The sequence below is a fragment of the Varroa destructor genome, unplaced genomic scaffold (assembly GCF_002443255.2).
Source record: "Varroa destructor unplaced genomic scaffold, Vdes_3.0 BEIS01000001.1, whole genome shotgun sequence".
NCBI classification, from domain to species: domain Eukaryota; kingdom Metazoa; phylum Arthropoda; class Arachnida; order Mesostigmata; family Varroidae; genus Varroa; species Varroa destructor.
The window spans coordinates 18949-30310 of record NW_019211454.1 but is presented as its reverse complement, the minus strand read 5'-3'; the positions used below and the strand labels follow the sequence as shown (position 1 = coordinate 30310).

Genomic DNA, 11362 nt, shown 5'->3' with positions numbered 1-11362 from the left:
GATGTTAGTAGCAGTAAATGTTTAGGTTAGAAATCAACCGTGTGGATAGGAAGCATTCGAACACCGGAAAACTGAGTTTCAGTTAATTTGGGTAATCAGAAGGATCACTAGCATAAATCAAATGGCCATATTAATATTTCATGGCGCGGTAAAAGCAGACAGCTTTGAGCCTTTTACTATTCACCAGAAGAGCGATGACATATTTGATTGTTGCGTCATATTTTTAGCCGTCTGTTTTGTACGGTGTGTACATAGGATTCCAGTAGATCTATTAGCGTGACACGAATCAAAAGTGTAACCCTTTATAGTTTTCCAACTTTGAACCCTTAGAATTATATAAGGCACATTGCCGATATCAAAATTATGCACAGATCGTTAAAAGGCGTATCAGCCAAAGAGTAACTTTTATATTACAGGAACAGTTTCTGGTGAGCCTCTGAGTATTAGCGCGCATGAGAGCCACGGAAAATCTCAAAGGCTAGTCATAAGATGATTATGAATTTTCGAGATCGACCTTTTTAAAGCCATTTACGACGCTCACAGTTCTCATGTATTCGCTCACAACTTCGCAACAACTCAGCGGATCTGTGTAGGAAAGCTAATGCCCGGGCAATTCCAAAAATATCTTTCTGCACGTTTTGCTCTAGCTGAACCCTGGCTGAAGAGCGCAAACTATCCAGGTAAAGGGTTGCAGGCTCGGAAACAGTACGGTTTCGTCCAACCGTAAGGAACGAAGGACATCTTTTTAATTTGTACAGATTAATCTGAAAGTTGGTAGTTATCTTACGGATATGCAATGTTACTATTTCAACGCGAAACCAAAAAATACACAGCATTTGCTATTCTGAAAGCTTTTGAATCATGCTTTCATATACTACCGTTACCACGGATCGTAGTTATTAACGGTCACCGGGAAGACCAATAAAAACACGCGTGTTCCTTTGTGGCCACCTTCATACCCATAGGAGGTGCGCAGTATTACTTGATAGACTGGCTACATAAATAGATGCCTTTTCAAAGGCTCACGACTAACTCTGGTTTACGAATACCTGATGTGCTTGTAGATAGCTGCCATGATAGTGCGCATTTTCTGACTGTAGTAATATGTCCCCACAAAAATCAATTGCAATAGAAATTCGGTAGTTTCTGTATTTTGTCTGTGTTTTCTGGATCTCGTAGTAATTGTATAGTAAGCATGATATAAGTATCCTCCGTCAAAAAGTTCGTAAAAGTATCTATCACAGGTTAGCCAAATAACACTGCCTAAAATGCAATACCTACCTTAGCGTTAATAGGAAAGTCATATTACCAATAGTATGAGAGCTATACGATCCCAGCCAGGAACTCAAAAGTTGGATTTGTTGTAGACTTACAAAAACAAGATGCTTTTATCGTTTCTCCGTATTTACCTAAGATATGTTACAAGGCAAAGTGACAGCAATAGCTTGTTTTAATGAGAATACTTTGTGCCATGTTTACGTACGTGTTCCTTGCTGACAACTCTACAATCTCAAAGGTGTGTGCGATTCAATGTTAAATAAATGCTACAACCGCAAGCAACCACTAACTTTTCCTCTTACACTGTCACAAAGTGGCCCATTTGTTTGATCATTCAGGAATTTCACTGTTTGAAATTGATGGATGAACATTTTCGAAAATTATCTTTTTTCTATTAAAAATAACGACGTACCTTTATTGTGTAGCAGCAACGTCCCACAATTGTCTATTTCCGCTCGGGGCATAAAGCTAACTCAAAAGCGCGAACAAGCACTTAAACGTTAGAATGATTTATGTGATTCTATTTTATTGTGTGAATGTTGGATTGGCCCTTGGGGGCCGGGGCCGGGGGGAGATGAAGAGTATATTTACCATTCTTTCGATCACAAGAAAAACAAAAAGTAGTTGTTTGACAAAGATGAAGTATATATTTGAATAGTCTTCAAATAGTTTGTTTAGTCTTCAAGTAGGATGTTTTACGAGTGATTCGATAGCCATGTTTACACTCTGCCTGAAGTTGTAAAGGGGTAGTACGAACTACTATGTCGGTTCGGCCAATATAAGTAGATTTGTGAAGCCAGGACCCCGTGGCAGTAATCGGTAAGTCTTACAGTCGGATATACACCAGCTTCAACTAATTTCCGGTCTTGTTATAGAATTATTATATGCTCTATGCAATAAAGATAGTGCGACAATTATCAGTACTTGAAAGCTCATTTCAAGCGATTTAAATGAACGTCTTCTAAATCTTTTGTTTCTTAAATAGTTACGGACGAAATCTGCTAATATATTTAATTCTTCTTAATTCTAACAGTATGTGATATGTTCGTGTTGGACGGGTCTGTTTGGTATTGACACTCGATAGACTACATTCCGCATGAGTAGCCATTTTTTTGGATAAATCTATTATTGATAGCTATCCATGTGCTGCACGTTTTTCCCCAACATTTTTTAATATGAATCACTAATGAAGAAATCTAAATTCGATAGGACTACTTATTTTTGCTGTTCCGTCAGGATAATTCATTCAATAATAAACACCAATGTTATTTTTATCTAGTATCGTTGTGTAGATGTTCCAATGAAGCTTGAGAGCTGCATTTTTCGGGCGGCAGTTTTTTTAGGTTAGGTTCTCGCTTGGTGCAAAATTAATCGCAACTTCGTTATTCCAGCCTACCCACCTTACCCCACTTGTCTGTTAGCTCTAAGCACCGGTACGGTCTACGCCTACTGCGAGTAGTGGAGATTATTCATATATGTACAAATATTTCTCTATATACTTCTATATTTAAGTATATATAACAGGCCGATCTCCAGGCTTCGTGCCGTCTTAATATTATATCCAGCTTGACATAAGTTATAATGCACACTAACAGTTATCTCGTTGAAGCTACTCTGCCCAACCTAATCCGTTAATGACCTTCCACCTCGTCTAACATACACTGTGCTTCGAATACGCTCCTTCACTGTTATTCCGCTCCAGTCCTTTGCAGGACGAGTTCCGTTATGCAGCTGATCCTGTTATCCAGTTACAGCAGCCTGGCTAGAGTAATCATATTTGCTTAATTTAACCAATTCTATATTATGCAATAAATTCTTTAAAACGTTGCATATTATTTATTACTTTGACAATGCACAAACGAGCTCAGCTCCACAAACTCTAGTATAGTATATTTTTTTTCTCCATTTGTACATGTTGACTTCTTTATCGCGCACGGGCGCTAGTTTGAAATCGTACCTCATATTGTTATATCCAATCTGCTAGTAGACACATATCCCGTTTTTTTTGAAAACACTGATGGGTGTAGGTAATACGTCACATTAGAACCTGCTGATTAGTGTTAAACCTTTCCACACGTTACGAATCTGCAAAGTCTTGAAGAAGGTACACTTATGATTTATTTTAAGCTATAATAGTATGGTTCTAAGTTCGAGCTTTTTTTTTGCCACTTACTATTCTTTACTGACCTATCGGCATATGAATAATATTAATATGCGTTTGAAGGACCGCTTCAGCCGTGGCGTCCAAGCCTGAAAAATGTTCCCTCTTGGTAAAACAACAGTGCTTCGTAAGCTAATGTTACTTTCGACACGACACATCCAAGAACAGAGGCTCTGGCAATAACTAACTTTATAAAGCAAATGACCTTTTGTATGCTAAGCAAACAACATGGGAGGAGCCAACATTACATTGGTCGGTTTCAGAATGGAACGCGGGAATCCGGCCTAAATGAACGGATACATAAACCTGCTCACGCATTACAACTCTCAAGAACTGTATCAGTTTTGCCGCTTCGATCAACTCCTCAGTCGCAAATAATCGCCAACGAAAACTGTGTTGGAAGGTCAAGGTCTGAGAGCGCACGTTCTCATCTGTTACCGGAGAAAATGCACACCATCTTCCGTAGCAGTTCGAACGCTTGGTAATCTCGATTTCTCTCGAGCGGGATTTAAGCTGAATTTTGAAAACGAATCGGCCCGCGGAAGATGTGACCAAAGTGAGGCACTTTGTATGCGCGTAGAATTACCAACCCCTTTCTCCGATGTAAATACTTAAAGGAGAAGCCATAAGCGGGACTGAGTACTTTTTCACTGATACACGTATAAATTGGTACTAAAATAAAAACCGTTCATGTTAACTTTAGTCTAAGCTCATAGGCTCTATAAATACATTTGAGAAAACCAACGCTATGCATGCGTTTTTCCTCTTACATCGCAAAGACTCGTTTTACTGCAGTTGCTGGCGGAATATTTCTATGACGTTTCGTAGCATGTAACAGACCACTTAGCCTACTTCAGAAACGAGTTTAAGCCATACTTGCTATTATATCTGACATATAGAAAACTGTCTTTCACAGGAATTCATTTTTTCCAGACGATCAACAATCTATTCGATGTTGCCAATGATGAAACTACTATTACTCACCTATTTAATTCTAAATAAGAGCATTGCTTAATTGAAGTGTGTTTACCTTATATTTCATAGACCTTGAATAACATTTATAGGACCAATATATTTTATCGATCCATCTAATAAAATGACGTAATAAACTCGAAAGTTCATTAAGAGCCAAGGCCGTAATTCCTTCGAAGGGAAAAAAACTAACGAAGGCCACACATTATGCGCAACTAATCCCGCATGGTCTTCATGAAGTCCTTTCGAAATTCCTGAACTGCTTTCGACGATACTACAATGGTAAGGCGATTACCTATCATGTATAGATAATACTTCTACATATATAAATTCTACCGATACGTTATATCTGAGTCTAGTATTCGATTGCTCGGTTGATCGAAATGTTGTAACACTGGAGTTTTACAGAGACGTTTCGTCATTTAACGTTTACAAGATGGTCGAATTTGGTTGGCGAGTTGGGGAATGAGTGATGGGTCAGTAGCACTGGTTGATTCGTTGAATATTTCTATAAGGATGTGTTTCTCAGTTTATTAAGCCGAAAAGAAAAGTTATCATTGTTATTTGTTTGAATCGCTCTGCAATCGAAAGAAAGCTGAAAACGAACGATAGGCGGTTTTAGTTCGCCCAAGTAATAATTTTCAGAACGGAATCGGACCGGGTTCAGCGGACTGGGGTGGGAACTATTGTAGTTCATCTTATCCCATTGGGGTCACGCACTACTGACGACTGGGCTATGTGCTGCCTGAAGCCACACTTCGAGCACTCTAATACGCAACGCGTCAAGTTACCTAAAAAAAGTGCACAAACTGATAGGTTTCACACCGAACCATCTCACACCAAGTAAATAAACGCACATTGCCCAGAGGAGCACTTGTTGGATAGAAAAAACCTCTACTTAATCAATGACAAGCAGAATCACTTTCTTTAAAATGAGAGAAAAAACTGATATATTCCTGACGATTTCTACCGATTTGTAGAAGAAATTAGGAGATGGCGTTCGCAGATGAGCTCGAGAGTTACCGGAGTCTATAAGGTTCAACTGGGGAGAAAGTGAGTCAAGATAGCACTTTTGCCGAACAGAAAGCGAAGATAGGATAGAACTGAATCACTCACTATAAGGTGGAGTAAAGAGGGCAACGCGCGGTTCGTAGAAGCTGTCCTACATTTCAAAACACAACTGAACACGAACACGTAATGAAGATACTGATAATCGCTTCCAAGGTTGCAAAGATTTCAGCACACGCTAGTGACAGAGTAAGATAGGTATGTACTAGCGATGGAAAGGCTGCGATGAAGCAAATTGTTGGAAGCCGAAACCAACTTGCACGAAGAAATCAATTCGAGCGAAGATAAATAACAACAGCTATGGAAAAAATGAAGATATAGTGCGAGATAACGTAGGACTACACCACCGGAAATCTTGCAATTCGTTTTACGTTTTTAGGATGCTCATTTAAGATAGATCTGAAAATAGCCTCTGCAAAATGTTTTAAAACGCATTAGGGACGCCATTTAAATCAAAGCACGATTTTAGAAATACACCCACGCTTCCTGCAGACATGAATGCCCGTATAATAGCTTCGCAATACTTGCATCTCTTATTTTTAAGAAAACTGTATATTTTGGTACCTGAAGGAGGCGGGTTTCATCTACTTTCTGGTTAATTTACCCGCTCAGATAAGTATGATGTTACGTCTACTGAATGTACAGCCCTGTTTAACTGATTCATTACCTTTTACTGACATAATTTGCGGTGCACCATAGTTCGGGTCTAAGGTTCCGTCTGCGATAGTTAGTCCAGTTAATTTCCGTTAAGGATCCTCTACAGTGATTTCCTCCGGTTCGCTACTGAGTCTCAGTAATCGCGTTGGTCTGTCGTATCTTATTTTTTTGTTACTCTGTTAACTGAAGATAAAAACTAACCTCAATTAAAGAAATAATTCTAATAATAACTTTATATAGGTAAAAGTTTTTTTTCTTCAACGCGCAGCTTCCGTTTGGTCGTTGCAACGGAATTATTGAAGTTCGTAAATATTTAGAAATAAACCTAATCCAAACTGTAGGTCTGGCGCAGACTACTATTATTACTACTCACGGTGACCCTGTTGCACCATTCCCGTTCCGATCTTAAATAACACGCCTATACTACACCTTACTGCAATCATTCCGTAATCCTATTCCGACGCCACGTTACTGTAGCGCGACATACTTTTGTTACTACTCGGGCACTTCTTCAAAATAATTTACCTTTTCAGAAAATGGATTTTACCTCCTAATAAAATGTTTTTTTTTTACAAAATTCCAACTACAACTACTTATCACCTTTTTCGGCGCAACGTTTCATTGTTATAATGAAATTAACTTTTTCAATAGGTTTTCGCTCGTACAACACAATCTCTGCTTGCTACCTTGTGAAAATTGTTTCATTCTTGTCTTGGGATTGCCCAATTAATATTTAAGAAGGACTTAAACGACCTACCTAAGCAAAAATTATGTTAAGAGCTAATTTGGTCGGAGAACTCATGGCGTACTGATAAGTTTATATTATTTATTTAATGAAATTCCCTATTCACATCTATTCTGGAACCCAAATCTTAGTGGTACTATTTACAATATTACTGCACCCCTAAAATTAAACTATGTGACTTTGAGTTTCACTAAGACTGAATATGTCGCTCGTCAAGCGGACGATTTAATCTCACTTTAAGCTGAACTGTCGAATAGAAGCTATCTTTGTTTTTTTTTTTTTTTTTTTTTTTTTTTGAAAGAATTTTAAATCAGAATGCTCTGCTCTACTAAGTTGTATCAATTTCAGGCGAAAACTCTAAGTTAAAAATCGTATGACTAGACGTTCGACAGCATTCAGACAGAAGAAAGTGAAGTTGATTTAATTCACCCAGGTGACGGAGTTGTACTGTATGGTATTTAGTACAACTTCATCCAAATTAATGGAAGCATAGAGCATTTTTCAATGCATATAATGATAATAAGCGTCTGGTAATCCCTAATGCTCAGAGGACTGACTCAGGGGTTACAAAATATAAAACGTAGGGGGAATCAATAGAAAACTAGTATTTTCTTACTTTATATCGGGGTTATAATTATAGCGTTGTAGTAGAGACATAATATTTTTGGTTGATTTGTAACTTGTAGTTCTCGTAGATAAACAATGGGAATGGATATAGCGGGAAAGGTGACCGTTTCGGAGTCGATCATCTCATGTACCGTAGCGCGTTCTGACGGTGTAGGCGACTGTTGTAGGCACTCTTTAAAAAACAGTAGTCCTCAAAAGAGGACAACATGTTGAAACGTATTTATTCGAGAAGGAGTTACCTTTACGCTCCGCCGCGGTAAGTTGGATCTAACATAGAACAATTTGCGTGCGCTTTAATCTATTGCTTTCGTCATTTTATTTTAGTTAAACTGCGAACCGCAATGCTTTTCACAGTACATTATTTTTATTAGATGAATAAATAAGAATTGTTGAATGCATATTTGTTTGTTTCTTTCTTTAGTCGCGAAAGGATTTCTTCGAATTTACAGTTATTATATTTCAGAACGAATTTAGAATAACGATTGCGCGGTAAAAGAAATTTGAATTTTAGTGGGCCATATATTGTGGATCACGGACACCAAACATGATCTATTCTTATATCGATACGTGGGTAATGTCGACTTAATAACGCTGTACACTTTTTTGGGAGAACTGAAGTTAAATGCTTTCAGCCTGAAGCACATTTATATTTGACTCTATTTTCTAATAGTCTAAGTTTGTCATAGGAAACTTGAATCGGTTGTGCCCTGCAGTGCAACAAAGTTAGTAACCTCAATTGCAGTACACCACCGGTCGTTTTTACTCGAGTCAAACTTCTACTTCAAGAACATACAATCCGTTTTATATATTTGTCCTATAGCGCTACTTCCATGGCATGTTTTTTTTCATAGCGTCTTTGTTAATAACGCTTGTTTCAAATTGTTACTAATTCTTGTAAAAACAGAAAGGAACTCGCATTTGATTTACTTTTCGACAGGTTTGTACAAACTTGTTTAAAAACCAATAAAATTTGATCACTAAAAACTCTGGCTAATGACAATTGAGCCAAATAAGATAATAAAACTCTATAAAAATTGTGGACTGTAAATGTACTGTCTTTCAAATATTCTTACATAACTCAAACATATTAATGTTTATTTTCGTGGCTTTCGAGCAGAGCAAAGGCCATTTTTACGGTCGGTTATTTGAGGCGTCTAAGAGCGGGAATTGCTAGAGGTTACATTGCCGAATAGTGATGCCAAACTATGTCTTCACCCATGTGTCCATACCAGATAATGTTCAACATCAGCTAAGATGCACCTCTCTGCGGAATCTTAAACTGCTTTCTGCTTAATCAATATAAGACTAAGGAAAAACAAAAACAATAAGAAAAGCTGTAATGTTAACACAAAGTATTTTTGCACGCATTCGGTTTTGGTGCATTTTCGAAGAGTTGGTGAACCAACGGTAGCTATACTAGCTTTGCTAGCATAGCTTTTGTTAATCCCCTGCGTTTTCTTTAATTGGAAATAATTATACGCAGGTTTTACTCACAGAGTTTATAAAATAGAGTACCTAACCCCCGAAGCACACATGCCGGCGACTCTGGCAATCTTCTTTATAATGTTATGCTAAATCATCCGATTTTTCTTACCAAATTAAAATACCCAATTCTGGTGCCAGAAGATGGATATTTTAGCGGAAGTAGGTCTATCTTTATGCATGCTTGGTCTATTCGCGGCAATGTAAGAGAATGGGAAAACGTTGGAGAAGTGGCGCAACCCTCTACCTTCTTACAGAGGATTCTACTGAGTTCGTAAAAAGGGACAACCTGAACCCACTCCTCTTCTCGGACTTGCTGTTCTGGAGACTTCTCAAAACGAATTTCGACGGGAGTTTACGGGAGTTAGCTTAAGGTCCTCGTGTACGCGGACGACCTTGTGCTTTGTGCAGGCGTCACTTCCACAGTCAGCAAACAATAGTGCTGTTTCTAATCTCAGACTCATAGTAAATCCTATGGAGGTAACGAAATGATTTAGGATTTCTAACTAATTTCAATAGCTTCTTTATAGGTCTTCTTATCCCTTAGAAAAACATCACCCTGTATATCGCTACCAGTTGAAGCACAGCTCGGTTGGCTGTGGCAACAATCACGTACCGTTTATCGCCCTCGACCACGATCCATCTATTCGGCCATCTGCCTATACGGCTGCATCGAACAAAAGCATCTCATTAAAAGCGAGTAGTGGAGCTCTATTGCGGTACGCCTTACAGTGTAATATACAATAATATTATACAAATAATTGTAAACTTACGAATGAATTCTCGGGGCATAGTAATTGTCGTTGTTGGGGGTAAAAGCAATCAAGTTTATATATCGAAACAATTTAAAAAAGAATGTGTTTTTCCACCATTGTAAACAAATGGAAAGAAAATTTTTGTTGCATTTTAATTTGATAACTTGGTGCGCTGGTGATGCAAAGAAAAGTAGACTTTGGCTAGAGGCAAAAGAACAATACCAGAATATAGTAAGAAAATGAAAAAGAATATTCCTATTTGTAATATATGGCAAAGTTAAAAATACCGATATAATAACATGAGTACTAAGTCAAGACACGTGACATAAAGTACAGACAATCGATAATATAACAGAATTTTCGTGAAGATCGAATAGTATAACATTCAATAATAGAGAACTCTGTTGTCAATGCATAGTTAATTATTCATGATCTGTTCTGTGATACTGGTAATTAAAGTCTTTTTCATGCTCTACAAACTTACAATGTACATGTAAGTAATTGTCAATTGAGGTAAACTTGACACTAGTTCTGTCTTTATTGTACCCTACTCAAGAAGCTAACATAAGTGGCACTGAGGCAAATACACACCAAAAGCGCATGTAGTCGATGGAGCTAATCCCGGGTGCTTTTCATTCGGTCGAGAAAGGGAGTCAGTCGTACAGCCCATCAGTCAATCGAGATCAATCCCCGCTAACATCAGCACGTACTTAGCTTCGCTAACTGGATACTCCACACCGGTACACCCACGCTCTATACTCCGTCTCGCGAGCGACACGCCTGAGTCATTGATACTTTTATAATGGACTGATAATCCGAGAGCCGATCTTAACCGACACTAATCGTTTCAATTTTGTTATTTTCCAAGTTGAAATTTTCCTTATTGGCGATGCAGTGCGCTCAAAAACTTTACATTCAGGAATGACGCACAACTTGTTCACGAGGAGGCCTAGAAATCTAATGTAATAGCACGTATTAGCCCTTACAAGAGTTAGGTGGATCAATGAGATCACGGGACACACATTCACCGAGCTGGGTGAGATCGTCAATAAGGCCCAGAAATGGGATATGAGAGGCGCCTACTTCCCTGCTTTCCTACTGCACTCGCCCGGAACGCTGGAGCGCTGAGCAGCGTACGCGCACAACAGGGCCACAAAGAGATGAATAGCAAGCCTTAGGCACGTGGAAGAAAGCACTGAACAATGTTCCGTCTTTGTTGATTTTAAGGTGGAAGCTGAACATAATATTTAATTCAAAAAGATGACTCGTTTTCCTTTCAGTAAATCTGCCCTTTAAAGCAGCTGTGTGGATCGGTTGATTGTGTGATCTTGTTTATCATAAAAGGCCAGAAGCACATGAAAATGAAGAAACAGACCAAGGCAAAAGAAACTGTGGTAAATAATTATGATACCGTATAGCTCGCGAGCTACGATTCTACAATAGATAAAAAAAAAAAGAAAAAAAAAAAAAAAAAAAACTTCAAAACTAGCAGTAAGCTTTATTCGAATAAAACAAACAAGGAGTTAGTTCCTAAGGTGCAGTTGCCTTCGAAATTAACCTTTAAACACGAGAACTTTACTAGGACTCTAATATAGTGCTATTACTTTTTTAAATCAG

At 38.2% G+C, this 11362-nt stretch overlaps 1 long non-coding RNA gene across 1 annotated transcript; it reads right to left on the bottom strand.

Moving 5' to 3' along the window:
* Positions 1-1916: 1916 nt before the first annotated feature.
* Positions 1917-10918, bottom strand: LOC147758094 (uncharacterized). Its single transcript, XR_015318834.1, has 3 exons — positions 10337-10918; positions 3236-3372; positions 1917-3040 (listed from the first exon to the last, which is right to left on the bottom strand). It is a non-coding gene; the product is annotated as an uncharacterized LOC147758094 (long non-coding RNA).
* Between the last annotated feature and the right edge of the window lie 444 nt (positions 10919-11362).